At 33.2% G+C, this 6,160-nt stretch overlaps 1 long non-coding RNA gene across 1 annotated transcript in view; it reads right to left on the bottom strand.

Moving 5' to 3' along the window:
• Positions 1-6,160, bottom strand: part of LOC139133394 (uncharacterized) — a 46,973-nt gene that overhangs the window by 86 nt on the left and 40,727 nt on the right. The window contains exons 3-4 of the long non-coding RNA XR_011552586.1: positions 3,427-3,607; positions 883-997 (exon numbers count right to left, since the gene is read on the bottom strand). This is a non-coding gene — a long non-coding RNA (uncharacterized lncRNA). The remainder of the gene's footprint in view (positions 1-882; positions 998-3,426; positions 3,608-6,160) is intronic.

Raw genomic sequence — 6,160 nt, 5'->3', positions numbered from 1 at the left:
TTGTAGTGATTTTGAACGGTTCTATAGAAGTTAAAACATATTTAGAGGCAGAAAATAAGTAGAAATGATACACTTTTGGCTAGGGTAAGATTATTATAATGTAGTCTTTATGATTAAAATTGTGCTAATGTAGCATACCTTATATAGTAGATGTCACCCTCGATGATTTTCATTAGCAACTGATGTTATTTATTTTTCAATGATAAAATTTGTTATGTAGTCTGTCAGCAATTAAAGGTTCATGTTGCAAATTCATTCTCCTCCACACGACCAAAGAAAAATATTCATGAAAAATTCTGACATGACGAAACAAATTAAAGCCAAACGTCTTGGCAAAGAAACCTTTCTAATAAACAGTACAAATTCACCTGACTTAAAAAAGATCAGTATTCAAAAAATATAAACTATGAAAAAAAATACAGTCCTCAAAACTTAACTCGATCTTAGATCTGACAGATCAATAACATAAAGTAGTGACACATGAAGGACTGGCTACAAAGCCATCAATAATATCTTGAACAGAATGCAAGCTCCGCCAGGCAGTCAGTGATAACTGATTATTAACGGTGGGATGAAGTCGAATTTTCGAGTATAAGTGACACCACAAAATGTAGCATCCTGAAGTTATTGAAAGCGTCCGATCTGATTCTTCCCAATATCATTCAAAAGACTGTTTCTATAATCCTGCAGGGATGTTATAACATCAATCACTCACCCAGTGGCTCAATCATACACTCACCTCATTTACTCACTCACTCACTGAATCACTCAATTAACCATATTAGTCAAACCAATGGATCAATCAATCAACCTTCCGACTAGCGAATTTATCAATCGACCAGTCAATCTATCAATCTGCAAAGAACATTCTTAACAACTTACCAAAATGAATATCGTCATTCAAAGGATTATCAAATAACAATTCAACCATTGGAAAGTCGTTATTTTCTGCAGCAATTTGAAGTGCTGAAGTAGTAATACCTCTGCACGTTTTCCGCTGTGAGAAAAATTGAGTCCAAAAGAACTAGCCAAGTCAATAAAACTTGTATGTATGTATGTATGTATGTATGTATGTATGTATGTATGTATGTATGTATGTATGTATGTATGTATGTATGTATGTATGTATGTATGTATGTATGTATGTATGTATGTATGTATGTATGTATGTATGTATGTATGTATGTATGTATGTATGTATGTATGTATGTATGTATGTATGTATGTATGTATGTATGTATGTATGTATGTATGTATGTATGTATGTATGTATGTATGTATGTATGTATGTATGTATGTATGTATGTAAATGTGTATGTATGTATGTATGTATGTATGTATGTATGTATGTATGTATGTATGTATGTATGTATGTATGTATGTATGTATGTATGTATGTATGTATGTAAATGTGTATGTATGTATGTATGTATGTATGTATGTATGTAAATGTGTATGTATGTATGTATGTATGTATGTATGTATGTATGTATGTATGTATGTATGTATGTATGTATGTATGTATGTATGTATGTATGTATGTATGTATGTATGTATGTATGTATGTATGTATGTATGTATGTAAATGTGTATGTATGTATGTATGTATGTATGTATGTATGTATGTATGTATGTATGTATGTATGTATGTATGTATGTATGTATGTATGTATGTATGTATGTATGTATGTATGTATGTATGTATGTATGTATGTATGTATGTATGTGTGTAGGTATGTATGTATGTATGTTGATTGTATGTATGTATGTATGTATGTATGTATGTATGTATGTATGTATGTATGTATGTATGTATGTATGTATGTATGTATGTATGTATGTCTGCATGCCTGCATGCATGGTTGCGTGCATTTATGTATGTACGTACGTATGTATAACTGATTGTCTGTCTGTCTGTCTGTCTGCCTGCCTGTCTGTCTGTCTGTCTGTCTGTCCTTTAGAAGCATCAGCAGGATTATAGTCCTTGGAACAGATACCGAAACCCTCCTTTCCCCTTTCCTATGGATTGTTGAACAACAATATTTTCGGAAAGCCTATATCTTCAGCTACCTGAATCAGGTTGTCTGCAATTAAAGCAGTGCTAGGTATGGCCTTGAGCAGCTGCTGTAACTTCTATTTCTAAATAAGTGTAGTATGAGCATTGATTACATAACTTGATGATCCAAATTCAATGTCACATGCAAAGTATAAAGGAAACATGTCAGAAATTTCAATTACACAGTGGTTTATTTCGTCAGACCAAATGCCCCAGCTAAGAGTGCAAGGAGTTTGAAATTGTTTAAAAAATTATTGTCTCTTGAAAGGTGATTAAACTTGACCTGTTTGTTTGAATTTGACCTTGAACTGTAACCTCGAAAGTTACTGCATCGGAGCTTAACCAGTATTCTATACTTAATTATTAGGTAGTATAATTCATGTTCACACCCTAACAAAATCAGAGAGATTACTGTAAGTTTTGTTATGATGACAAAGATTATTCAGGTATTAGTCGTTATTGTGAGACCATATTGATATCGATCATACAATGTAAGTAAGCTGCCACCCAGTACTACAAATGAAACCATTTAATGAACTAATTGCAACATCTGTGACCATGCTCTTTGTGAGAAAACAAATTTTTGGTCGACATGTTCTGTAAAATGATTATTTTTAATTGTTCTACTTTGACCTCTGGTTTCAAGATGACCTCGACCTTTTGACCTTAACAATATGGTCATAATTTTAATGCTTGAACCTGAAACTATATGTATTATTGCTTGAAGTTTATTACACACCAGTTGTTATGGTAACAAAATATTCATATCGCACAATATGTGCAGTAAATCAGCTAAATATGATAAACATTTACAAAGCACACTATAGTTGGCACTATATACAGAGTCCTGGGCAATTAACTTTTCAGTAAACAGGAACCTTAGATGATTACTACGCAAATATATCACAAAATAGTTGTATTCACCTTCAAAACTAGAGATGATGCAAATATTTTGTTATTTATTTGCATAATAATCATTCTCTTGTTTTGAAACCGACGTTGACCTTTGATTTTGCTGTTCATGGTACCAAAATAAAGCCTCATATCCTAATGAGTAACTCTGGGTATTTCAATTCTATACAAACATGTTAAAAAGTCGATACAGTAGCTCCTCACGGCCACCATTAGCATATATTATTATAATTGCAAACAACCTGATTCGAGTATCTAGATATATAGGCTTTCTGATAAAAGGTCTATAAAACTTCGTCAGGTAGGACTTTTCAAATACCCTAAATTGCATGAAAAAGTCTCTTAGAATCAGAACTGAAAGTGAACTTTAACTTTTAGAATTGGTCATAAAACGGGAATAATAATATTATTAGTTTGCCTGACAATTATACTCGTGAAACGAATACTGTAATACATACCTTATTTCGAGCATCTTTAGCAGTGCTTATAAGTTCCTTTACTCTTCGAATGTTACTCTCTGACACGGCATCCATGAACTCTTTGAAATCACGATCATCTTCAGTCACTGTAGAGTGTTTGTCTACGACAGCTTTTCGATAATTTTCGATCTCAGGTTCATTGATGTCAAATACACTTCATCTACATAGAAGGGAAATAATTGTCATTGCTTACATCGGGATGTCAGATGTGTGTACTATTGACATTACATGGTTCGCATTTCTGTTAAGAAATTAATTCATATATATCCCAAGCGTGCTATCAGGAGATAATATGAGAAAGCTGATGATCATCTCATTTTCTCATCATGCAGCAATGTTAGAATATGCACGATTGTAAAAAGGGTTAGCGCCAAAATCTCTATTATATATCATATTCACAAGAAACGTGCCCTTTGTCTCGATAACATTGATAATAAATATGTTCTGCTTTGGTATCATTACTGATTGTTCGTAACAATTAAACTATATTTTGATTGTCATAAAATTGATTGATTTAAATTGATTTCTACTATTTCTTACATCTGATTTTTGTACTGCCATTTGCCTTCATCCTTAGATGCTTCCTTTACGTTGCCAACCTTTGTATGATTCATTGCCTTTGTTAGCGGTTCTCTATTCTTTCACGTGTCCTTGAACATTTCTAAAGCACATTTCTTTTTGAAGTAGAACGCGCCTCAGCGACAGACAGTCAGACTCTCACGTTTATACAATTTGTTTTCTTATATACCACTTGCGGAGGCTCATTTCAAAGCTCTTAGAGAAAGAAAGACTTTTACCGTCTTAGTTTTTCGAAAATCCAAAATTTAATTTTAATTTCCCCTTTAGAGTTTATACAGGAATGGTGGCCATTTTGAATTTCAAATATCGCAAAATGTTGGGTAAATAGTTTTCGCTAGTTTCAATCTTTGCTAGGTGACTGTGGCAGAGTCCAGTTACTTTTGTATCCGCTAAGTGCCAACCACTCCAAGAAATAACCACCCTTAGTTGTTTTAGTTTAGGATAGATCTATTCAAGAAGTGGTGAAAACTTGGTAAATAAAGCGATTACAATACCAGGTCATTTATTGTCTATGTCAGAGAGTCGGAGTAAATCAAGTTCAAAGTGAACGGAAAAATATAACTAAATTCTAAGAAAAATATCTAAGCACTGAGTTCAAAATGGTTCTCTAAATATTGGGAAAGTGATAAAAGGAAATTAACTTAATCGTTGCGCCTACAGTCCTACTTTTGGCTGGAGTGTTTGTCTGATCCACGTGGCATGACAGTGTAAAAAAATGTGTGTCCGTAGGTGTAATTTAATCTGTAACCTTTATGTTTTACAAAGAAGTTTCTTGACCTTTTGTGTAAGAGGATCTTAAGACAGAAAGAGTTCAATCTTCTGAATATCTAGTTAGGGTCATGAAGGGTTAATCCACAACAGTGACCTTTGATTTTTTATTGTTGATTTTGTAAGAGAATCGTTTGAACTTTCTTGCAGGAAAGTTTGAGCAAAAGATTAAGTCTGTCACTTTCGAGATGCATACTACCTTAACTTCTTTGATTAGCAATAACTTTGCCAAATACCTACTTTCGCTTTCTTGGGTCTTATCGCTTGTATGGTTTTTTAGCTCCTGTTCTTTCCTTAAGATCATTATGGTTCATAGTACCAATGGAATTGCTACTGATATCCTGTCTGTCTGGTTTTTCAGACGCTTTCAAAGGATGAAGCATTTCTTATGGTATCTTTCGAATCGTACTGCGGTAATCATCCCTGCTAAGAAGAATATCACCTGCTGCTGATTTTAGCTTGATTTGTTACTTAGATTTTTAGTAACTTTTATATACGTGCCACAAAGTAAAGTTTTTGATAACATGAGTTATATTTAGGCAGAGTACAATACAGACTGAGAGATATTTCAATACTGTATAATGTTCTCAAGAAAATGTCGAATCATAACGCTTTCAAATCGTACTTTTACGTCCGATTAATGACTTTATAAGATGTACAGAACAAACAGCTACAAATCTACTGCATGTTAAATGTAATAGACGAAGATGGACACCCATTTATATGATGAACTGTTCATCACTGACATCAGTACGATAATTTTTTTACAGTTAACGGTGATATTTAACGTGTATTGTTTACATTGGCATTTCAAGTACAAAAACTAAGCACGTTTCTCCTGACTCAAGAAGAATATAATTGAGTAAACACATAAGAAACGGCGATCTTAGAACGTCTTTTACTAAATCTGTCATACATTATATTGTTGCAGCCAATCTACTATTTGCTTTGTTTAGGTAGATCGCGCCTTGGGGACAGATATTCGGACTCTCAAACTTTTATAATTCTTTACTGATATACCACTTGTGGGGGTTCATTTAAAGCTCTTGGTTTAAGAAAACGTTTTACCAGCTTAGAAATTTGAATATTATTTTTTCTCAATACAGTTGACACAGGGACGGTGGCCATTTTGAATTTTAAAAATCGGTAAATCTTGGGTTATTTTTTTCTCTTGTACCAAAATTTGGACGGTGACCCCCGCTTTTTATTCTTGATGTTGAAAGAGAAGGAATGAACGATTCCTTAAGGAAAGTTTGAGCAAAAGTTTAAGTCTTTCACTTTCGAGGCGCATACTATCTTAACTAAGTTCATGCCCCTCATTTCTTTAACAAACTTCAATATTCTCTGAATAAAATGGTTTTGCGTT

This window comes from Ptychodera flava, chromosome 5 (genome assembly GCF_041260155.1).
Source record: "Ptychodera flava strain L36383 chromosome 5, AS_Pfla_20210202, whole genome shotgun sequence".
NCBI classification, from domain to species: domain Eukaryota; kingdom Metazoa; phylum Hemichordata; class Enteropneusta; family Ptychoderidae; genus Ptychodera; species Ptychodera flava.
Note: the sequence above shows the minus strand (reverse complement) of the source record. Positions and strands in the feature narration are given on the sequence as shown.